This window comes from Odocoileus virginianus, chromosome 30 (assembly GCF_023699985.2).
Source record: "Odocoileus virginianus isolate 20LAN1187 ecotype Illinois chromosome 30, Ovbor_1.2, whole genome shotgun sequence".
Taxonomy (NCBI): Eukaryota; Metazoa; Chordata; class Mammalia; order Artiodactyla; family Cervidae; genus Odocoileus; species Odocoileus virginianus.
The window spans coordinates 10,702,066-10,726,434 of record NC_069703.1 but is presented as its reverse complement, the minus strand read 5'-3'; the positions used below and the strand labels follow the sequence as shown (position 1 = coordinate 10,726,434).

Genomic DNA, 24,369 nt, shown 5'->3' with positions numbered 1-24,369 from the left:
GTGCTTGGCGCTTCCAAGGCTCTTCATTTCAACCACTAAAGGAGAGCTGTGACCCCAAGTGCTCATTCCTTCTCTTTACTCTCTTCATGTCCTCTTTTTCTTCTGGAATGAGGGTGACTGACAGCAGCATGTAGGCCTTACCACAGTCCTGGGAGGTGAGGGAGGTGAGGAAAGCGCCCTTGGCGCATATGCAATAACTTCCTGGGGTCATCTCCACCACATCCTGTGATCCCGAGACACCCCAACTGCTGGATTTCGGCAGATGAGTCTTAAGAGCTGTAAAACACTTTGAGAGTAGGTAGGGGAAGAGAAGGTCTGAAGAAGATGCTTTAGAAGGGCCCAACTTTTTCTGCAGAAGATGGTTGGCTTAGGTAAACTGGTTGCACACCAGGGTCCTGGTGAAATGTGGCCTGCTTGACTTGAACTCCCTGGAGAAATAGGCTCTCTTGGGTGGAAGTCAGGTAAAAGATTCTCTCTTCTGTGTTCATGCTCTGGACTGCCACCGCCTCTCCAGCTTGGCTGAGGAAAGACCAGACTTCTTCCCAGAGAAGAAACAAACAACTGACCATGTTGAATGCATCAGCCTTTCCGCAGGAGTTTCCATTTGAACATTTGAAAGCAGCCTCAAGTTAGAGGAATGACTTCCTGATGAGTGAACTGTAGACAGAGAAGGAGGTATTATTTCAGCCAGGTAAATGATCCTAACACCACACCAGCAATTCTAAAGGTCATTTTTGTAGACATACAATACATTTCACTATTCCAGCTTCAACTAAATTCTTGGTAATGGTAAGTATCAGTATTTCATGAATCCAGGACAGACATTTTGGAGAAAGTAAAAAAGAAAGTAAAAAAGTTAAAAAAAAAAGCAAAAAGAGATAACTTAGAAAAAGACATGAATTTGGGCTGGAAACGCATGGACTCACTCTGCAGGGAGATTCAGTGAAAAATCCCAATCCATGACTTCAGACAGGTGAGCCCTTTCCCACAGAGCTAAGGAGCACAGATCAAGGTGCGGGGGGATTATGCTCATCTTTCCCCACTTCCTCCCACATTATTTATTTGTTCTTAAAATCAAGGCAAAATTGACCCATACCATTGTATTAGTTTCAGTGTACAACATAATAATCGATACTTGTATATATTGTGAAATGATCGTCACCATCAGTCTAGTTAACATCTGTCACCAATACACAGTTGCGAAAAATATTTTTTTTTTTTCTTGTGATGAGGTCATCTGAGATCGACTCTCTTGGCACCTTTTTTCTATTTACTATTTTTTTAATTGGAGTATAAACTTGGTGACCTTGAACTATGTAATACAGTGTGGACTGACTGTGGTGTGCTGTATGTGACGTTCTCCTGACTGTTTTCTAACTGGAAACTTGGACCTCTTGACGTTTTCCCTCTCCCTCTCCCTCTACGTTTACCCCTACCTCTCTTTTGAGGATCCTTTTTCTTTCATTGCAGTAGCACTGTTTATAATATCATATAAGCTGCATGTGTGCACCATTACATTTCAGCTTCTGTACACCCAACCTCACGCTCACCACCAAAAGTTTAGTTTCTATTGGTCACCATTCAGTTGATCCCTTTCCTCATTTTTCCCTCCCCCTCCCCCCCACACCCCTTCCCCTCTGGTAACCACGACTCTGATCTCTGCATCTATGAATTGTGTTTTGTTTTGATCATTCATTAATTTGATTTATTTATTTACCAATATTATGCATATGAGAAAAATCATATGGTAATTGTCTCTCTCTGTCTGACTTATTTCACTTAGTGTAAAATGCACACCAGATCCACCATGTTGTTGCAAGGAGCAAGATTTCATCTTTTTTTATGACTAATAATACCCTGTTGTATGTATAACCTATATCTTCTATGAGCACTTAGATTATTTCCATATTTTGGCTGTTGTTAATAGTGCTGAAATGAACACAAAGGGATGTATATCTTTTTGAATTAGCATTTTCATATTCTTCAGGTCACTAGGCAGAAGGGGAATTGCTGGGTCATATGGTAGTCCTAGCCTTAATTTTTTGAGGAGCCTCCACACTGTTTTCCACAGTAGTTTCACCAACTCTTTTGGAGGAAATTTTCAATACAATAATGAGCAGTAGTGATATAAAAGTATTCAAAAGATCTCACTATTTGTAAATGCAAGGCAAATAGATATTAGATACATCTGTGAATATTTAGTAAACTGTTACAGAAAATGTTAATTCTAAGGAAAATATGTAGTATAACATAATGAAGATTGGCAAAGAAAAAAGTCTCCCCCCCTTACTTACAACTCTGCACAGAATTTGTCTTGTCCCATCTACCACTTTGATCTTTTGATATCTGCCATATCACCATCTGCCATCTGCAGGCAGTACTGCAGTTATAGTGTGTGTGTTAGTTGCTAAGTTGTGTCTGACTCTTTGTGACCTCATGGACTGTAGCCCACCAGGCTCCTCTATCTATGGAGGTTCTCCAGACAAGAATACTGGAGTGGGTTGCCATCCCCTTCTCCAGGGGATCTTCCCGACCCAGGGATTGAACCCAGGTCTCCTGCTTTGCAGGTGGATTCTTTACCATCTGCACCACCAGGGAAGCTCCACAGTTACAGTAGTTGCCCAGTTTAGATTCCTACCAGTAGCGTGTGAGCATTCCCTTTTCTCCTCATGCTCACCAACACTTGTAATCTATTGTCTTTTTGATAACAGCCCTTCCAATTGGTGTGAGGTAATACCTCATCTAGGTTTGGATTTGCTTTTCCCTAATAATTAGAGGTGTTGACCATCTTCTCATGCACTTTCTGGCCATCTGTATGTCTCTTTTAAAAAAAAATATCTATTCAGATCCTCTGCCCATTTTTAGGGCTTCCCTGCTGGCTCAGACAGTAAAGAATCTGTCTGCAATGTGGGAGACCTGGGTCCACTCCCCAGGTTGGGAAGACCCCCTGAAGAACAGAATGGCTTACCCACTCCAGTATTCTAGTTGTTCTCATGAAGTTGAGTTGTATGAGTTCTTTTGGATATTACCTAGAGGGTCCTTTGTCAAAGTATAGTTCAGTTTAGTGCTCCAAGGATTACCATGAAGGAAGTCATGGGGTTAGGAATAGAAAGGAAGTAAGAAACAGTTCAGCTGATAAAATTGATGGAAATGGATGGTAGAATGACAAGGCAAGCAAATATTGAAGATGGAGGATGGGGCCATGATCCAAGAGATGAAGGAAGCCTCTCGAAGCTGAAAAAGTCAAGGAAATGGGTTGTCTCCTAGAGCCTCCAGAAATAGATGCAGCCTCTCTGATGATCTTCATTCTAGCCCAGTGAGATGCATTTCAGATTTCTGATCTCCAGAAGTGTGAGATAATAAATCTGTTTTAATTTAAAGCACTACCTTCGTGGTAACTTGTTATGCACACTTTCGTGAGTTCACCGTTTTGCTCAAGGCCATCCCTGAAAATTTTGACATCAGTTATTTACATGCATCTCCCTGTAAAGTCTTAACTGCTTTCATTGAAAAATGGGGCAGGAGTTTAGATGCTTTAGGCTTTAATGAAACATAACTAAAACAATCCCACAGGTAATATTTCTCTGCTCATTTAGAAGGCACTAGAGGATCCTAGGATGTCCCTGGATCCCCATCAGGAATGTTGATAGCCAGTGGGCAAGCCTTCCAGCTCACAGAAGTTTCTATTTGAAGAGATGCCAGATGCGCATGCAATTCACAAATTCAACCTTCCACGCAAGAGTTGCTAACACATAGAGAAAGTGTGCATTGGGTCTCTTTCCGTGGAATGTAAACTCTGAGCAGTCGAGACACTAATCTTCTGAGTCTCTCAGGCTATGCTACTAAGTGGCAGATACAGCTTCGTGAATTGGTTCATCAAACTATCCAGAAGATCACAGCTTCCAAATGCAGGCCTCTGAAAGCGCTTCTCTTCAACCTTTATTTCTTGATTCACAGAGAAGGGGAGGCATTAATTGGGGCTGGTTGTTGGGTCACCCCCACTCACCACCCTATGCTCATGTGCTTCCATGGGGCCAAAAGAGCAGCTGTAAAATCAGCAGCCGCCTGCAGTACGTGGGCAGCCTGGGTTTTTATTATAAATACACACTTCCTCCTGTGTTAGTGCATTATCTGGCTGACCTGTTAATTAGTCCTCTGGTCCCGGTAAAGTTTTTTTACTTACAGGCCAGAATCGCTATTAGCACTGTCACAAAAATAGTCACTTGTTTTTGCCCATGATGTTTTGCTGTGAAAGAAACAGCCTAGGTTTTTTTTTTTTTTTTTGCCATATCTTCTTAAGGGAAAGGAAGAGAAAAAGTGCATACACGAAGAGTGTAGTGCTGGGTGTCAGCTGTGGGCCATGTCTTGGAAAACTTGATTAGGTCCAGTGGATAAGTGACTCTCTCACGAAGTGACTCTCTCACGAAGTGACTGTAAAAACTTCTGTTCGAGCTTCCCTCAGGGGACTTGCTGGCAGAGAGAATGGAGTTTCTCAACAGTAATACATTTTGAGGTTATTATGCGAGGAGAGGAGAAATACTGGGATTCGAGAGGCTGTTTTTATGACAGGCCAAAGCGCTAAAAAATAACTAAACTCATGCAAACTCCAGACGCAAAAGACATTTCAAAGTCTGTTGAAATTTGGTTGACAGCAGAACGACTGACTGACTTAGGTTGTATCCAGAGACAGAGATATGAAAGGATGTCCATTCACACCCAGAACAGAGGTGGTGCAGGTACAACCTTCTCTCTAAGAGAATTCCCCACATTTTGGAGAAAGGTTTGTCACGTTTTTTTCCTCCTCTGCTTCCTCATTTTTAAGGATGTGGCTAATTGTCAAAATTAGTGAGTCACAGTGTTGCTGGGAGGTCAGAGTGTGGCTTCGTTGGGTGTTTCTTTGAGCAAGGGGAACGCTAAGTGAGCGGAAGCTCCTTCCATGAAGGCAGGGCAGACAGACTCACTGGGCGCCGTATAAAGTATCTGATTGGAGGATGGACGCGCGTGTCCGTTCACAGGGCAGGAAAACGCAAACGCAAACGCTTCAGAGCCGGAAGTATAGAGGGTTGCGTCCCATCCTGTTGAAGGACATCTGAGGAGACGCTCTCCAGGCTTTCTACCTGGCTGTGGAGTTGGGTCATTGAATGGTTTGACCTTTTCTGAGTCAGGATGTAAGGCTGGTTAGTTTTATTGACCTGTTCATTAGCTATTGTTGAGGACTTCATTAGCGTTGAACAAGTCATGGCTCTGCTCAACAAGAAAGATGAAAACACTTGAGGAGCGTCTCTGTTCTTCTTTGACACCAGGTACTCAAACTCTTTGTGGCTTTCCATTCTTTATACGTTCGTTCCCTCCTCCATTCATTCCCACGTGCTTCTATGCGTTCATTCAACAAATATTTAATTTTCTCCTGCAAATCTTGGGTCACTGTGGACCTCAATTGCTGAGTTGTTTAAGCACTTCAGACCTGGGCTTGCTGCTGGATTAGGTACAAGAGCTCAGGCCGCGAGCAGGAAGGAGACCTTAGGAAAGGCATGGGATTGTTGGACTGGTCTCTGTTAAAAAGGCACAGGGCTTCAGATGGGATTTCAATTAGCTGAGTTGTCAGTGACACTATGCATTGAACCTTATCCCAAGCACTTTGGTTGAACAAAAAAGTTATTGTGACCTAATGAATGGAAACAAGATGTTTCACCCTCTACTGGGGACATGATTAAATGGTCATCAAGATTAATAAGGCATGGAAAGGGGCAGGGCATGAGGCCCTTCTCAGCTGGGGAGTTAAAAATATATTCCTTCAGCTTGGTATATTTCATTTTAATTAATTTTTTTTTGGGGGGGGCCCTCACTGTGCAGCATGTGGGATCTTAGTTCCCCAATCAGGGACTGAACCTGTGCCCCCTGCACACAAGCATGGACTCTTAACCACTGGACCACCAGGGAGATCCCAGCTTGGTATATTTTAATTTTTCATTGCACTTGTTACCTGATCGTATTCTAATTTCTTTACTTACCTTTTTTGGATGGGGGCATGTGTAATGAAAGTATAGGTATATATGTAATATGTTAGGGACTGGGTAATATTGAAAGCAGTTAACACTTCTGAACTCTATACTTAAAAATGGTTAAATGGTAAATTTTATGTGTACAGTTCATTGCTTCTAGCCACAATTTAAAGATATTGAAGGAGATGACCCCGTATTTCAACTAGGTGACAAACTCGTGATGAGACTCTCATCCATCCACCTCTCCATCTGTCTGTCTACCCACCCATCTACCTGTCTATCCATTTTTTCTACCCATCGATTTTAGAATTAGAATCCAGAACAAAGGGAATTTTCGTGAATACCTTTATTAATACATTTGTTTGAGGTAAAATTAGACCTTTACTGAGTGTGAGCAAGTTTGATTTGGTAGTTGTTTTGATAAGGTTTTTTTTTTTACTTTATTTTCCACATTGGTTATTTGGAAGACATTTTTGCACAAATTGGAGCTAAGTCTTTAGCTCCATGTTTACAATAAAAATATATTTAAAGCAGGCATTAACATATTGAAAAATATCTCTTTTACAACTATTTAAAGAATATAGTATAAATTTGGAGTATTAATTTGATGATGTGCAAGAGGAGACTCAAACATGAGATCGTGACTTAGAGGGGAAATCTCTTGGTCATCCCAAGGACCTACCTTTTTATTTAATAACTTAGCTGAAAATTGAGGGAGATTTCTTCAAACCTGTAAGAATTTTCCAGATATTTCTTACACAGGAAGAGCACTTCCAAGCATGGTAATGATGGTTTGAGGTTTAATTTCCATGCTTTAATCAATAGAAAATGCTTACTAGGTAGCCCCTACTGGCAACAGGGAAAGTATGAGACACTGCTTGTTCATTCTCCTAGTCTGCAGTTATCAAGTTTAGCAAAGCAACCCAGTAAGCTGCTTATATCTGTCCTCCTTAGCCTGAAGCCTTATCTTTTTGGCCATGAAAGCAAGCCTGAGGGAGCCGCTGGCCATGCTAGTTGCCCATAGTTAAGCCTGTTTGTTCAGTAACATTTGGTTCTGGATAAATGGCAGTGCCTCCTCTTATTGGACCCAGGGTCTTATTCCCTGGACCCTGCCTGGTTGCTCACTGGCATGTCTCCACCTGGGAGACAGGTTCCTGGGGTGCAGAGCAAGGAATCAGACACCAAACGTGAAAGACTGAATCAGACCTGGAGGAAGAGTCCCAGAAAACATCCTCTCCCCCAGCGTCACTGCACCTTTTCTGGGAGGCTGTGTGGGCTGGGTGGTCATGAATCCTGGGATCCTGGAGTCAGACTTCCTGGGTTTGAATCCTAGCTCCTCCAGTTTCTACTTGTGCATCCCCGGGCAAGCGAGTTAGACATATTGATTCTGCCCTTGCTGTGTGGAAGTCAATGCAAAGATTTCTAAATGAGGCTGGACTCTCCAGGATTGCCAGAGTTTTGAAGATGTAGGCAGAGTCTTCTCTAGGTCTATAACAGTCTCAGCTCATCCCTTATTTCTTAAACAGTAACCCAGCAATGCCAGTACCACAAACCCATCCACCACACTCTTCCTTATTTTTGTTGGGGGAATGGAGAAACAATGGGGAGATCAGGATGCGGGGGATGCGAAGTTCCAGTTCTGGCTTCAGAGAGGAAGTGAAGTGAAGTGAAGTTGCTCAGTCGTGTCCGACTCTTTGCGACCCCATGGACTGTAGCCCACCAGGCTCCTCTGTCCATGGGATTCTCCAGGCAAGAATACTGGAGTGGGTTGCCGTGTCCTTCTCGAGGGGATCTTCCCGACTCAGGGATTGAACCCAGGTCTCCTGCACTGCAGGCAGACGCTTTAACCTCTGAGCCACCAGGGAAGTGTGCAGAATATTCTAAGAGGGTGACAATGAATGCACACCCCAGCACCTCAGCCATTAGAGAATGGAAGACCCTGGGGTCTTTAGAGCAAGCCCAAAGGAAACTTCTCAGGAGCATGGGTGCACCTCCCAGTAAACACGAGCAATGTCAGTAGGCCAGAGGTCTTTTTGTTTGTTTGTTTTATGATGGAAGTTATTTCCCCAGGGCCAGGCCCTGAGTGAGCTTGACATTCTGTCTTCTTACCAGAGTCACTGCCACTGGCTGTCAGTCTGTGTCCCCCACAAAGGGGGAGCTGATCCCTGAGCTGTGTGCCTTGCTGCAAGACTGAGTCTGCTGGGAGGAAGGGGGATATCCCCCCACTCACAGAAGCATCTTCTGCTCTCCCAGCCTCGCTCCCTGGACCAGATCCTGAGCACCGGTCCAATTTTGGGTGGTGCCTCCATACAGGCCAGCGGCGGGGGTGGGGGTGGGTGGGGGGGCGCAGGGTCTGGCCCTGCCCTCCATTTCTGTTGCCTTTATTCCTCTTTGTGGCCTTAAATCTTCTTGATTCTCCTTTGCTGAAGAGTTTGAAAGTATCATGCCTACTATGGAAAGTATCCTACATGCAAGGGATTGGACATATGACCTCTGCTGGGAAGAGAGTATTTTAAGAGAATTGTCCAAGAGAAGGCCATTCTCAACAGACAGAAATAAACAGGGATGGAGGGTCATCAGTCATCCTGGGGAGGGTTTTCTAGGGGTGAGGAAGGATCAGGTCTGCCTTTTCTGCATTTGTAAAAAACCACTCGATTGTTTATAGAAGGCCAGGTCTGGCTCCTAGACTTGAAAGGGTGTGTTCTCTGTATAAATGTGCACATATTTAGGATGAGAAGAATTATCTAGCAAAGGCCAACATAGTCAGTAACTTCCTTGAGACTTTTGGTCTTTTCTTTCCCCCACTCCTGCTGGTCTCCGTCTCTCTCCCCTCTCTTCTTTCCTGTGAGTCCCTGCGGGAATATCGCATGCAGGGTGAGCACTGTCTTCCATTCTTGGTGAAATGGAAGGTCCCTTTATTCACATGATAGATAGATGTGTGTGCATACTAAGTTGCTTCACTCGTGTCTGACTGACTCTTTGTGACCCCATGGATTGTAACCTGCCAGGCTCCTCTGTCCATGGGATTCTCCAGCAAGAGTATTGCAGTGGGTTGCCGTTCCCTTCTCCAGGGGATCTTTCCAACCCAGGGGTTGAACCCAGGTCTCCCACATTGTAGGCGGATTTTTTTTTTTTTTTTTTTTACCAGTTAAGTCACCAGGGAAGCCCAGATAGACGTGATCAAGAAAGAACTAGAGTTTCATGTTCTCCAGGAGAATGGTGAAACCCTATTTTCTTCAGTTCCTGTGAGTGAAGAAATTAATGTTAATGAATGGAATTCTGAATTTCAGACCATACTTTTATTTTTTTTAATATATATGTATTAAAAATGTATTGTCTACTTGCCTACTAGCATAGCTGCTAAAGAATCCACCTGCAATGCAGGAGACCTGAGTTCGATCCCTGGGTTGGGAAGATCCCCTGGACAAGGGAATGGTTACCCACTCTAGTATTCTGGCCTGGAGAATTCCATGGACTGTATAGCCTGTGGGGTGGTGCTCAAAAGTTGGACATGACTGAGTGACTTTCACTTTCACTTTGAGTCCTCCTTGTCTTCCACAGAAGTGATGCCAAACATACAATGGGGAGACAGAACATCTTGTAGATTATTCCTGAGGTTAACGAAGCCTAGTGTCTCAAAAACCTATGGTTAAAAGAGGCATTTTTAAGAGTAAACTCTAGATTTACACTATCAAGGTTCAACTCGCACACTTCCTCCTTAGGGCTCTACATTCTATTCCAAGCCAGTTCATTTAGTTTCCCCATCTGTAAAGCTGAGGATCGTAGTAGTATCTAGTTTAGAGGGTTGCCAATAGGATGAAACAAAATACACCATAAAAAGCACAGCCCCTGAAATTTAATGAGTTCTCTCTGTGCTAGACTTTTATTATTTAGTTATTGTTAATATTTTACAACTATTATTCTAAGGAATATAAAATCATTATTAAGATATTTAAAGTGTTACTGTTATCATCAGTACAGCTTAATGGTGAAGAGTACAGATTATAGCTGCCTGAGTGCAGACCATACTTCTAAACTGCTGAGAACATCACCTTTGTTCTTTTAGCTAACAGACTATACAGGCTATAGTTCTTTCAGCTAACAGGCTATACAGTTCGATGACTCTAAAGGTAAATATTTAGCATCCTTGAATTTGTGAGTTTTAATGGAGGGGACTGTGAAAATCTCTGCTTTCTCTCTTATTTGTGCTAAGATTGAATTTGGTTATTTTCTTAACTCCGAGTCCCTTACATACTGTTATTCTAGATCACAGGTTGGACAAGAGAATTGCCAACATGCCAAGTGTTATAAAATATATCTCTATCCTAACCGAAACATTCTAGGGATGCGTAGATAAAGGATTTGGGAGAAATACCCTGTGCTGTTTCAGGCTTGTCAGGCAGATCCATGTTCTGTGTAACAGTTGGATGACAGTGTCCCTGGAGAGGTGTCATGGTTGCCGAGCTTCCCCCAAGAGTGACATTGGAAGAGAAGCCAGGGCTGGCTCCTGATCAAAATGGCCATCCAGCCAGCAACCGCTGAAATCTGCTCCTGGAGGGGGACTTCCTGCCTGACCCAGAGGGTCTGCAGGGAGCGTGTGCCTCAGCTCTGGCTGTGTTTACTTAGGCTTCCTGCACTGTGAGTCATAAACATGGTTAACTGCCTGGCTGGCCAGTTAGTGCCAACCCAGCAGAAATAAAACAGAGTAGCTTGAACTGTCACCAAGAGAAGAAAGCTTTCTAATTCTATCAGTTTGATCGAGCTGTTTGAAGCAGAGAATGGATCAGACAGGAGCCCCCCCCCCCCCCCCCCCCCAGCCGACCCTGCACCCCTGGCTGCATCTCCGTGCAGAGAGAGAGCATTTGGCTCATAAAGGCCAGTGCCCGTCACTGGGGGCCAGTCAGCTCCCACTCACGGTTGCAACTGAATTTTTAACGCTCAGCAGAGGTGGAAAAATCATGATGTTTCCTCTTCATAATAGAGCAATGACACCACAGAGTGTGTGTGTTTACGTGTCCAAGAGTTCTAGAAGGAGGGAGCGAATACACACATGACATCCAGAGGTTGGAAAGCAGGGAAGCCAGATGGAAAGAGGGAAGCTTAATGGCTATTTAATTGTTTTTAAATAAACCATAAAATCATATTGACCAAGGGCCTACTGGGCATTGTCCATGTGTGAACATCTCCACGTGAAGTTGTTTCCCAAACGATAGATTCGTTTGCTGAGACTCACGCACCAGGGTTGTCAGAGGCTGGCGGGCTCCACACGAGCATGCGATTTCAGATCCGTCCTCGTTCAATGCTTCTGTAACTGTGTCTAACAACAGCTGTCTGGGGTTTCTACCCAGAGCCCTGGTGTGTTTCATGCTTTGTACTCTGAGATTCCCTGGGTCCCTAGCAGAAGGGGAGTGGCTGGTCACCAGTGGGTGATATACTACTCCTGCCGTTAGCACCGGCAACCTCGAGCTACATGGGAAAGAATTTTCCAAGACACCAGGGTAAGGAATGGGCTACGTCTACTTCTCATCTTGGCAGCAAGAGTGTTTCTGAAATAGTTTGTGTTGCACAAAAGTGTAGTTTATGGAGAGCAGTTTGTTGATTCAGCTATAAAACTGTAACCCACAATATGTTTGTCTAGGGGAATGAGTTCTGTTTGTTTTCTATTGATGACTATACTTTACAGAGTTGAAACCCAGCTTCTCCTAAAGAGAGTCCTTTGGTTTCTCCGCATTTCAGGGACTGAGGAAGTGGTTGCTGCAAAGTCTAATTTTAGTTTGGAGTGTACTAGCTTGTAAGATCAGCTGCTAATGGACACCTATGACTTAGGAATGAGAACCAAGGTTGGGTATTACCCTTGGGTAAACAGTGGTTCGCAAAGTAGCATGTTCTAATCTCTGGAAACTGTAAACACTGTCTGGTTTGAGGGGGGAGGAAAAAAGAGGATCTTTGTAGATATGATTAATTAAAAAATCTTGAGATGATCACATTATCCTGGGTTATCTGAGTGAGCCCTAAATGCAGTCAGAGGTGTCCTTGTATGAGCGAGGCAAACAGAAAAGGAGATGGCCATGTGACTGGAGCGACTGGAGTGATGTGGTCACAGACCAGGCAATGCCAGCAGCTGGAAGAGGCGAAGCATGGATTCTCATCCAGAGTCTTTGGAGTGAGCCTGGCCTTGCCAGCCCCTTGATTTTGGCTCAGTGATGTTGGTTTCAGGATACTATCCTCCAGAATTGCGAGAAAATAAATTTCTATTGTTTTAAGCCACGAAGCTTTCAGTAATTTGCTACAACAGCCCCAGGAAACTAATACACATTCTTTTCATTAATTGTATTTATGTGAGATATATCTGTATCTAGTTACATATCAGTATAAAATAAATATTTATAAAAGATAGATTGTGTGTGTGTGTGTGTTGTGTATATGACTGTTACTTATAGGGAAGGCACATCGTAAGGTCTATAGAGCTGTTCTTCCTTTTTTTTTTTTTTAGTTCTACCACTTTATTGCTACCAACCCATCTCCCTCTGCCTTTGTGCACACATGCTCAGTCATGTAACCCCATGGACTGCAGCCCACCAGCCTCCTCTGTCCATGGACTTTTCCAGGCAAGAATACTGGAGTAGGTTGCCATTTCCTTCTCCAGAGAGCTGTTCTTCTTAAGAGCTTAAAGTCTGGTCCCTCAGTTAAGCGCAAGAGTCAAACTGCCTTAGGTTCAAATCTATGACTTATTAGCTCTGTGATCTTAGACAAGTTAAATAACATCTTTGGAACGTAGACACTTCTTTGAGGATTAAGTGCACTAATCCATGTGAAAGCACAGTGCCTGCCTGAAGGTCCTCTGACATGTCAGCCCCAAGGCGATGGCCATCTAGGCTGCTCCGGCTTCAATCAGGGTAGAACCTGACAACTTCCATATTTATGGAATGAACTAAGTGCTTTAAGAAGGAAAGGGAAAGAAATCACTTTGGGCTGAGGGATTTACAGGAGCATTGAAAACGGGGGGGCAGTCAGGTCTAGGACTCGGAGGATGAACAGGTTTTTGGTAGACAAAGATGGGAGGTGAAGACCGAGGAGACAATCTAGGTAAACGAGACTGTGAAAAAAAAAGCTGCGGGAAGAAAAACCCGTGGTGGGGTTTCCAAGATTTGGTAGGAGGGCTTGAGGGACACTGGAGATCAGGCAGGTGAGACAGGTCAGGACCTGGTAGAGAAGGGTTCTGGAAGACTCCTCAGAATATTTGTTGCTCTACCCAGCTACAGCATGGTCAATTAAGTCACAGGTAATTAGACCTCCTGCCAGGAGCCTAAGCAAATTCTTGGCACAGGATGCTTAGGAGAGTGGGAGGAAGAAAACAGTCCTCTACTTGTGAAGTGTCGGGTGAAGGGATGGCCAGACACTCACCACTCGTCTGGATGAAGGATTGCTCTGGGCCTGGCAATTCATGGCCAGGTTTTACAGTAATTGGAGTGGCGCCTTCTTTATCTACAAGGGAATCATTTTGCTCTGCCTTCAACCATAGCTTTGGAATCTGTGCTATTTAGTGCATTAAAGTATGCCCATTAAATAAGTAAGTTATGCTAACTGGCCTGGAACAAACACGGAGGATAAATGGGCTTTTCACAAAACAAATAGCAAACCCAGTGTCTCTCACATAGCTTGCTGAGAGTTGGAATTCTCACTGCAGTCAATCTTCTGGGATTTAGGTGCCTGTACATGCAGAAGTCAAGGAGGGAAGGTTTAATGCATTGAAGCATTTTGAAAGGCAAGCAGGGCATAAGAAACAGCTTTTCTAGGCTGATAGGACTGAGGCTGGACAAGTAGCAGTCTATGAGTGGACATGTGCTTTTGCCCAGGGTTGGGCTGTTATGATGAAGGGAAGTGTACTTTTATAAGTATTTCATTAGAGAGGGTAAAACCCCAAAGAAGCTTCCACTTGACAAGGCATCCATCCTTGCCTGCCTGATCACATGTTGGGATTAGTGTGCTTTCTAACCAATGGGTAAGGCTCCCCAAGTTGGGCTGAGGTCTCCGAGATGTGGTAGGGAAGGCAGATGAAGCCAGCCTCCAGCGTTCTTACACAGGGATTTGAAAAGGAAGGATTTATCTCAAGCGTCAGTGGATTCAAAATTCTAAGCACAGCATCAGTGGGGTGTCCAGTGAGATGTTTGAGTAGGAGGTAATTTCACTTTTTCTCTTGCTCGGCTAAAGGCAGGTGATAAAAACAAAAGGCTTTATTTATAGCGGAGGTGGGATATTTGGAAGAGGAGGGAAGTAGAAATACTTTCAGTGAAAGATTAGGATGAATCAGTGACAGAGGATGGCAGGGAAGCACTGCGGGGGAGAGAGTTACAGACAGAAGGAAATTCAGATGTTTCCAGCTCCTTCTCTGTGTTCTCTTAGCTGTTCATCTCCATTTGTTATTTGCCCCTTTCCTGTTCTGAGTCTTTCATTTTTGTGGGTTTCCTGCTGATATCAGGATTGCTACTTCTGGAACAAATCTAGGTAGTTTATGATATAATATTATCTGAAGAACCCAACGTTTTTCAGTTTTTAGGAGGCCCCTAAACTTTCAGGTTAGTTTTGTAAAAAATCTTATTTTAAAATATACAGTTAATACTTGCAACAACATGGATGAAATTCAAAATAACCATGCTGAGTGGAAGAAGCCAGTCAATAAGATCACATACTGTATCACTCCATTTATACAGAACTCAAGAAAATGCAGAGTAATCAATAATAACAGAGCAGATCAGTGGACGCCTGAGAACAGAGAAGCTTTGATGAGGGTGGGGTAACAAAGGGACGTGGGGAAACCTTGGGAGATGATGAGTATGTTCACTATATTGATTGTGGTGGTGGTACTATGGAGATATATGTGTATATATATATGTATATAGATATACACTAACTCCCCTATGTATGCAAATGTGCATTTGCATGTCTGATCACATAAGTCAGTTCACCTGTCTGGCGAACATTGTCATGTGTGCATCCTCTACAAGTGATTGTGCTTTCATAAACTTCGTGAAAAGTACTGTATAGAGCAGAGTATGTATGGAGTACAGTACTGCATGGAGTACAGAATACAGTATGTATAGAGTGCAGTACCATGTGGAGTACAGAATACAGTATGTATAGAGTGCAGTACCGTATGAAGTCCAGAATACAGTATGTATAGAGTGCAGTACCGTATGGAGTCCAGTACATACAGAGTATAGTACTGTATGGAGTACAGAATGTATAGAGTACAGTGCTATGTGTAGTACAGAATGTATAGAGTACAGTGCTATGTGTAGTACAGAATGTATAGAGTACAGTGCTATGTGTAGTACAGAATGTATAGAGTACAGTACTGTATGGAGTACAGAATGTATAGAGTCCAGTGCTGCATGGAGTGCAGTATGCATAGAGTACAGTAGGGGAGGTTATCTTTATTTCAAGCCCACGATGTCCAGAAGCAAGTGTAAAAGCAGTGGTGATGTACGGTATTGTACTATATAGCCAATTGTGTAAATTGGGTATCTAAGCTAACTTTATTGGACTTAGGAACACATTGGATTCATGAACGTGAACTCATTTGCAAGTAGAGGAATTATTGTATACACACACGCACACACATATATATGTATAAAACTTACCAAACTGTACACCTTAAATATGTACAATTTTACATGTCAATTGTAACTCAGTAAAACTGTTGAGAAAACCAACCTTAGCTTTTAAACATCAGCCGGTTAAACTTGTGTAAAGATGCGTGCAGGGAAAAAGGCAGGTGTCATAACATGGTGCGTGCAGTGCTGGGACAGAGCCACTGTGTGGGAGGGGGACTTGAACGCAGCCTGGTGGGGACGTAGGGCCAGGATATGCCTCCCAGGTGCCTGTGGTTTAGAACGGTCTCCCTCTTCCTGCTGACTTCCATTGTTCCTGGTCAGGTCCAGCTTCTGCAAAGAAGGAAAAAACTCACAAGCAAGACAGCAGTGTTCATTGGCCCGGAGCCAGTGACCCTTCAGCCCGTTCCCTTCTATTTGGTTGGTTCACATTCACACCCCACATACTCCAGATGCAGCAACCAGCCTGAGACTGCCAAGTAGTCCCTAAAGTAGTCCCTGAGTCTCTGTGGCTCTTACTGTTAAGAAATAGGGGAAAACGAAAGCCAATCTCTGAAGTTCTTAATCCAACTGTAATAGACCTTGGTAGAAAAATATGGGCATAGACATTTAATATTCTGAATTTTTTTTTTCATTTATTCCTAAAGTACTTGTTGAGCGTATACTTTTTTTTTTTTTTAATTTTTTATTAGTTGGAGGCTAATTACTTTACATCATTACAGTAGTTTTTGTTATACATTGATATGAATTAGCCATGGATTTACATGTATTCCCCATCCCAGTCCCCCCTCCCACCTCCCTCTCCACCCGATCCCTCTGGGTCTTCCCAGTGCACCAGGCCCGAGCACTTGTCTCATGCACCCAACCTAGGCTGGTGATCTGTTTCACCCTAGATAATATACATGTTTCAATGCTGTTCTCCTGAAACATCCCACTCTCACCTTCTCCCAGAGTCCACAAGTCTGTTCCATACATCTGAGTCTCTTTTTCTGTTTTGCATATAGGGTTATCGTTACCATCTTTCTAAAGTCCATATATATGTGTTAGTATACTGTAATGGTCTTTATCTTTCTGGCTTACTTCGCTCTGTACAATGGGCTCCAGTTTCATCCATCTCATTAGAACTGATTCAAATGAATTCTTTTTAATGGCTGAGAGCGTATACTTTTAACTGGTAATAAGCAGCATGCTTATAATTGGTAATAAGATGAAAATCATCTCTCATAGCACTTGCTGTTTCAGGCCACAGAGATGACAAATCACCAGGCGATTACGCTGTGGGCTCTGTGTATGTACAGCAAGCTCTTCGAGAATGGAGAAGACCCCCCCAGATTGAAGTGAAGGGGAAGCTTCCTAGTGGAAGGAGGAGAGGCTGGAATTTCTTTTTAGGAACGTATGGAGGACGGTCTTTTCCAGGGAAGGCAATGGAGTCCCCTAAAGACACTGAAGATTCTGGAATAAAGACGAGAAGTTCAGCAGCCCCTGAAGTTGTGGTGAGGTCCTTAGGAGGACAGGACCCTAAACAAGAGCCCATTACAGGCACTGGATTCGATGACAGAAAGAGGAGATGACCTTAGCACACTCAGGCCTGGCTGCGCTGCACTCGCTGGAGTGGTGACAGTCCCAGTGGCCAGGGGTCTGAGGTCCCAGTGGATGTAAATGCCTAGGTAACCCAAAGGAGCCACGAATGAACAGACTTTCCCTTCTCAAACGTGGAATTGTGAAGACGACTCAGGGAAAACAAGAGGCGTGGCCAAGACAGGACATGAACTCATAACACAGACCCAGGGGGAAAAAGTCACAGCTCAGCCCGTGTTAAGATTTGTGCTGGGGCTGTGCACTCTCCAGGGTCCCTCCTGGAGGTGTAACTACAGTTTACAGCAGTGACTGTCCGGTGGACTCAGGAGCCGTAGCTGGGAGATGACGTGACTCTCCTGCAGTCTGGATGCTCATGTGTCTTCCTGTAAATATCCAGGGTTTCAGCCTGAACTGGGCAGCCCAGGTAGGCTCCTCGGCCACCCCTGAGGACATGGGTGTTTTACAGTTTTCCACAAGCTGCTGTTTCTCTTATCAGGATGGTCACTCTCTGGCTAATGAAAAACATCTCTCTGGCCCAAACATGACCTTGAGGTTTATCTAAATCGTTTGTTGCTCAGCAGAACAACATATATCAGAAGTGAAATATATGCCAAAAGACACTTCTAATGCACCATTTATCTTTGCTGTAATTGATTCTCATGCAGGACAAATACCCGGTGGGGATTCACAGAGGGCTTAACACACTCTGCCATTATGATGACATCATCTCACATAAAGCAGCCCTTCTGGATGCCTGATAGATGACAAGGTCTTTTTTCTTTTTTAAGTGCTACTCACAGCACCACGTTTAACTATGGGATTACAAGGAGCAACTGTTCTGATCGTACTTCCCGGCCTTTATTTTCAGCCGGCACTGTCAAGCTCATCCCACACTCCAATCAAAATAAAATTATTTCAAAATCCATACCCAATTGATGACTCTTGTCAAAAGAAACTGTGTAACAATACATATCTATCGACTTTCGGTTTGGGTCGGTGTTGAGATTTATCGTCTCTAGGCAAATATTGAGCTGGGTGAAGTTTCGGTCAGTTAGGTCCTTCTCAGTCGATAAATCTAAGAGTTAGACTTGGGGAGGAGTCAACGCCCATGATCTAGCATTTGTGTAAACTGATGGTTTTAAAATCCATGAAGGGGATAGAGAACCACAGAACCTAGTTCAAAAACTGCTGAGACCCACGGGTTTCAAAGAAACGACTTAAAGATGTGCAATAAAAACTAGAGACAGTGCAGCCCAAGCATGCCCCTGAATACCGCAGGGTAAGCGTGAGAGACCGCCTTGCTTTGAAGAATGGTCTGGGATGAAAAGGTCTCCATCTCTGAGAACCATTACATGCAGTTATACATCATGATAATATTAATTACATAATCATTGCAAATGGCCCTTCAGGATGTTATCCTCTGACCCCCAGGGCCGCTGCATGGAAGGCAGTGGAGTAGTAATTGGTGGTTTCTCTAGATCCGTTAAGTGGAGGGGTGGGCCGCTGAACCCTGCTGTCCAAACTGATGTCTTAAAGTGAGCAGGGGGCCTTGGGAGGTGCTATCAAGGCTATTATACCAGCTGGTCTTCCTGTATTCATTGTGAACTGCAAGACCATCACTCAGCAAAGCCTATTTGTTCTTTGAAATGTCAGCACACCGTTTTAAGTCCTAATGTTGCATTAAACTATTCTTTTCAAGTTACAAAGACAGAAGGGGAAAAGAAGCATACTGTTGGGACATGTAGAGAGTCTCAGCAGAGCAAAATATATCCTTTACTAGTCAGGATAGGCTGGGCTGTACTGTGGTAACAACTAAACCTGTGTGTGTAAGGAGCTTCCTTCAACGGTTCATTTCTCATTCACACCGCAGTCTGCGATCTGAATGGCTTTCCTTTGTGGGCTCCTCCACACGGGGACTCAGGGATAAACACTCCTAATTTGTGTTCTCACCATACCATGTTATTGCTGCCTCTGCATCTATTTTGTTTGGCCAGTCAGACTGCAGGGACCTTAAAGTGACTCCAGTCCCCTCACACAAGCCCATGCCTTAGTCTGCAGCCTTCAGTGTCACAGGCAAACATAAGTTTCTTGGTATGTCTTTGTGATGAGCAGTCTCCCTCCCCTCCTGACATCTGTGTGCCTTATTCTTACCACACCCATGCTCTTTTAGTTTGAATTGACCAATCCGGCCCCAACCTGAAAATCCCAACCCACTCTGCCCATGCACCCTAATAAAGACGTGTGCTCCAAGTCCTGCCTCCCTGCTCTCTTTGCACTCTGCCTTGACCTCCCTGTGTGAGCCCTTGGAACGTGCAAGTAGTAAACTTCTGTTTCAATTTCTCCTGTGGTCTGTTGTTGAAACTTGACTCACCATCCAGCGCCCCGTGTTCCACTTAACACACGCTAATTTAATAAAGTCATAACATACCATTTTAAGCAGATGGTCTTCAAGTTAGTCACGAAGGGAAAGTGAACTGGAGGTTCAGATGGAATGTTCTTAATGGCCAGAACTGGAAGTGACTCTGTATCACTTCTGTCCATCTTACACTGGGAAGAACTTGGTCTGATGAGGTGGTTTAACTTCAAGCGAGCCTGTGACTTGTAGGCCTTTTGAGTGCCCAAGAAGTATTGGTTTTGTGGACGCACAGTACTGTCTTGTCCCTGCTAGTCTTTGTAAAGAGAAACTGACCTCCGATGGTGCAGGTGGTGTAGGGGATGCTGCCAATGCATTCATCCTTGGTCCACCTCTGAGCTTCCCCCGAAGCTACATAGGCAGTTCCCATGCACGCTGACAGCTCCCTCCCGCAGACACCCACGTCTCTCTTCTTCTCCGTCGGAGGACTCTCAGTCCGGGGACTGTCAGAGCTCAGGGTAGACCCCACGCACCTGGAATTTGATGATCCCCGATTAGAAATGGATGGATACACACCCCAGCTTTCTTGGCCTTCCCGAGGACAGTTTCTGGAAGAGACGCAGGCTGTAACATTCTCGTGGGGCCGAGCCTCAGTGCTGACCGTGGTGGCTCATGCACTCATAGTCTTCTATCGTTTGTTTCTCTCTTCTATGTCTCACTGTCTCCACTAGCTTTTTTTTTTTTTTTTCAAGTTTCTTTTTTTTTTTCCCATTTATTTTTATTAGTTGGAGTCTAATTACTTTACATCATTACAGTAGTTTTTGTCATACATTGAAATGAATTAGCCATGGATTTACATGTATTTCCCCATCTCGGTCCCCCCTCCCACCTCCCTCTCCACCCGATCCCTCTGGGTCTTCCCAGTGCACCAGGCCCGAGCACTTGTCTCATGCACCCAACCTGGGCTGGTGATCTGTTTCACCCTAGATAATATACATGTTTCAATGCTGTTCTCTTGAAACGTCCCACCCTCGCCTTCTCCCAGAGTCCACAAGTCTGTTCTATACATCTGAGTCTCTTTTTCTGTTATGCATATAGGGTTATCGTTACCATCTTTCTAAAGTCCATATATATGTGTTAGTATACTGTAATGGTCTTTATCTTTCTGGCTTACTTTGCTCTGTATAATGGGCTCCAGTTTCATCCATCTCATTAGAACTGATTCAAATGAATTCTTTTTAATGGCTGAGTAATATTCCATGGTGTATATGTACCATAGCTTCCTCATCCATTCGTCTGCTGATGGGCATCTGGGTTGCTTCCATGTCCTGGCTATTATAAACAGTGCTGCGATGAACCTTGGGGTGCACGTGTCTCTTTCAGATCTGGTTTCCTTGGTGTGTATGCCCAGAAGTGGGATTGCTGGGTCATATGGCAGTTCTATTTCCAGCTTTTTAAGAAATCTCCACACTGTTTTCCATAGTGGCTGTACTAATTTGCATTCCCACCAACAGTGTAAGAGGGTTCCCTTTTCTCCACACCCTCTCCAGCATTTATTGCTTGTAGACTTTTGGATAGCAGCCATCCTGACTGGCGTATAATGGTACCTCATTGTGGTTTTGATTTGCATTTCTCTGATAATGAGTGATGTTGAGCATCTTTTCATGTGTTTGTTAGCCATCTGTATGTCTTCCTTGGAGAAATGTCTGTTGAGTTCTTTGGCCCATTTTTTGATTGGGTCATTTATTTTTCTGGAGTTGAGCTGGAGGAGTTGCTTGTATATTTTTGAGATTAATCCTTTGTCTGTTGCTTCATTTGCTATTATTTTCTCCCAATCTGAGGGCTGTCTTTTCACCTTGCATATAGTTTCCTTTGTTGTGCAAAAGCTTTTAAGTTTCATTAGGTCCCATTTGTTTATTTTTGCTTTTATTTCTAAAATTCTGGGATGTGGGTCATAGAGGATCCTGCTGTGATTAATGTCGGAGAGTGTTTTGCCTATGTTCTCCTCTAGGAGTTTTATAGTTTCTGGTCTTACATTTAGATCTTTAATCCATTTTGAGTTTATTTTTGTGTATGGTGTTAGAAAGTGTTCTAGTTTCATTCTTTTACAGGTGGTTGACCAGTTTTCCCAGCATCACTTGTTAAAGAGGTTGTCTTTTTTCCATTGTATATCCTTGCCTCCTTTGTCGAAGATAAGGTGACCATAGGTTCGTGGATTTATCTCTGAGCTTTCTATTCTGTTCCATTGATCTATATTTCTGTCTTTGTGCCAGTACCATACTGTCTTGATGACTGTGGCTTTGTAGTAGAGTCTGAAGTCAGGCAGATTGATTCCTCCAGTTCCATTCTTCTTTCTCAGGATTACTTTGGCTATTCGAGGTTTTTTGTATTTCCATACAAATTGTGAAATTATTTGTTCTATTTCTGTGAAAAATACCCTTGGTAGTTTGATAGGGATTGCATTGAATCTGTAGATTTCCTTAGGTAATATGGTCATTTTGACAATATTAATTCTTCTAATCCATGAACACACTATATTTCTCCATCTGTTTGTGTCCTCTTTGATTTCTTTCATCAGTGTTTTATAGTTTTCTATGTATAGGTCTTTTGTTTCTTTAGGTAGATATACTCCTAAGTATTTTATTCTTTTTGTTGCAATGGTGAATGGTATTGTTTCCTTAATTTCTCTTTCTGTTTTCTCATTGTTAGTGTATAGGAATGCAAGAGATTTCTGTGTGTTAATTTTATATCCTGCAACTTTACTGTATTCATTGATTAGCTCTAGTAATTTTCTGGTAGAGTCTTTAGGGTTTTCTATGTAGAGGATCATGTCATCTGCAAACAGAGAGAGTTTCACTTCTTCTTTTCCTATCTGGATTCCTTTTACTTCTTTTTCTGCCCTGATTGCTGTGGCCAAAACTTCCAAAACTATCAAAAATCCTTAACAAAATTCTAGCAAACAGAATCCAACAACATATTAAAAAAATCATACATCATGACCAAGTGGGATTTATCCCAGGAGTGCAAGGATTCTTTAATATCCGCAAGTCAATCAATGTAATACACCACATTAACAAATTGAAAGATAAAAACCATATGATTATCTCAATAGATGCAGAAAAAACCTTTGACAAAATTCAACATCCATTTATGATTAAAACTCTCCAGAAAGCAGGAATAGAAGGAACATACCTCAACATAATAAAAGCTATATATGACAAACCCACAGCAAGCATCACCCTCAATGGTGAAAAATTGAAAGCATTTCCCCTGAAATCAGGAACAGGACAAGGGTGCCCACTCTCACCACTCCTATTCAACATAGTTTTGGAAGTTTTGTCCACTAGCTTTTATTCTTCCCGGGCTCATTCCCAGTAACGCATTTACTCTCAAAGTCCTTTGTCCCTACTCCTGCTTCCATGAGAATAATCCAAACGAGGAATCGATGGGCAAAGCTTAAAAGCCAGCTGGAAAAGTAGAATCCCACAGCAGAAGAGATTCCTAGGTGGGTTCACGCAGGTCTGTCTTTGCTTCGAGGGGAGTGTGACTCAGGAAGGAGGGACTTGAGTGGGGAGGCTGGGGTGGAAAGGTCAGGAGAGTTACTCAGTCAGATGATGCAGACTGGATGGGAGCTTGAAGTACTTGTTACTGATACCCCTTAATTAAAGGCTTCAGATGCCGGGGGCTGGTAAGTTTTGATAAGTGTGGCTTATCTAGGCTTTTCCAAAATGCAAACATTTTGCTCAAAATTCTTCACCAATAAGGTAAAAGTTCGAACTCTAGATTCCTCAAGATGGCATACAAGTTCCTTTATCACCCAACCTTGACCTACATGTCCTTCTCTCTCAGCATCCAATTACACCACCTGTTTGGTTCCCTAACATTTCAGGATGACTCTCTTCTCCTCCTGGGATGTTCAGACTCTTCTTTAAGACACAGCTCAACCTAATGTCTTCTGTAAAGCTGTCCCCAACTTCCCCCACACAATTTTCATTATTTATTCATCCAGCAAGTATTTTAAAAATGCCTGCCAAGTGCCAGGCACTGATTGAAGTACTGAGGATACAGTAGGGGAAGAACTGACAAATCCCTGCTCTTATGAGGTTTACCTTGCAGTGTGGGGAGTTAGAAATAAACACCTGTCTCTTCTCCAGACTTTAAGCCCCTCACAGGCAATGGGCGTACCTTTTCCTCTCTTTATTCCCTGTGTCTGGCAGAGGGTTCAATGCCTCTGCTTAGTGACTGTGTTCCTAGCACTGGGAGATGATTGCTGAGATGGCAAAGTGGTGGCAACAGATGTACTTAGTGGGAGATCATATTTATACCTTGCTGTCTGGATTTCCTTTAAATCAGGCTGCTTGTTTCATATTTTTGTTTATTTCTTAGAAAAGGCCGTTAATGTGTTTACAGTGATTTTATTAAGGAGACTTAGAAAAAAATAATTTAAAAGAATGACTCCGTCCAACACCGTGCACAGACTTCATGCCACCAAATTGCACATTTTAAAACAGGTGAGATGGTCAGTGTTATGTAAAAGGGAAAAAAGTGAAACTAGACACCCACTCTGTACCAGGCCTCAGGTACTCCTGCGGTTACGGGAAGACACTGACAAATAAGATGTGGTCTCTGTCCTCGAGGGACCTGGGGTGTCTAGCAGGAAAAGACTTGTGAGCTGAAGGGAAGGTCAAGAGTTGTTACTGATGTTGGGGGAGAGCCTCTCCACCCTGACATTCAGATCATGCCACTTTGGTCACAAGTGACGCCCCATGAGTTGGAGGCATCATGAGGGCTCAGAGCACCACGGTGGAATGAATCAGCCTTTTAG

At 43.4% G+C, this 24,369-nt stretch overlaps 1 long non-coding RNA gene across 1 annotated transcript in view; it reads left to right on the top strand.

Annotated features, from left to right (window-relative positions):
• The first annotated feature begins 5,062 nt into the window (after positions 1–5,062).
• Positions 5,063–24,369, top strand: part of LOC110131580 (uncharacterized) — a 35,387-nt gene continuing 16,080 nt past the window's right edge. Inside the window, exon 1 of the long non-coding RNA XR_002312223.2 lies at positions 5,063–5,303. This is a non-coding gene — a long non-coding RNA (uncharacterized lncRNA). The remainder of the gene's footprint in view (positions 5,304–24,369) is intronic.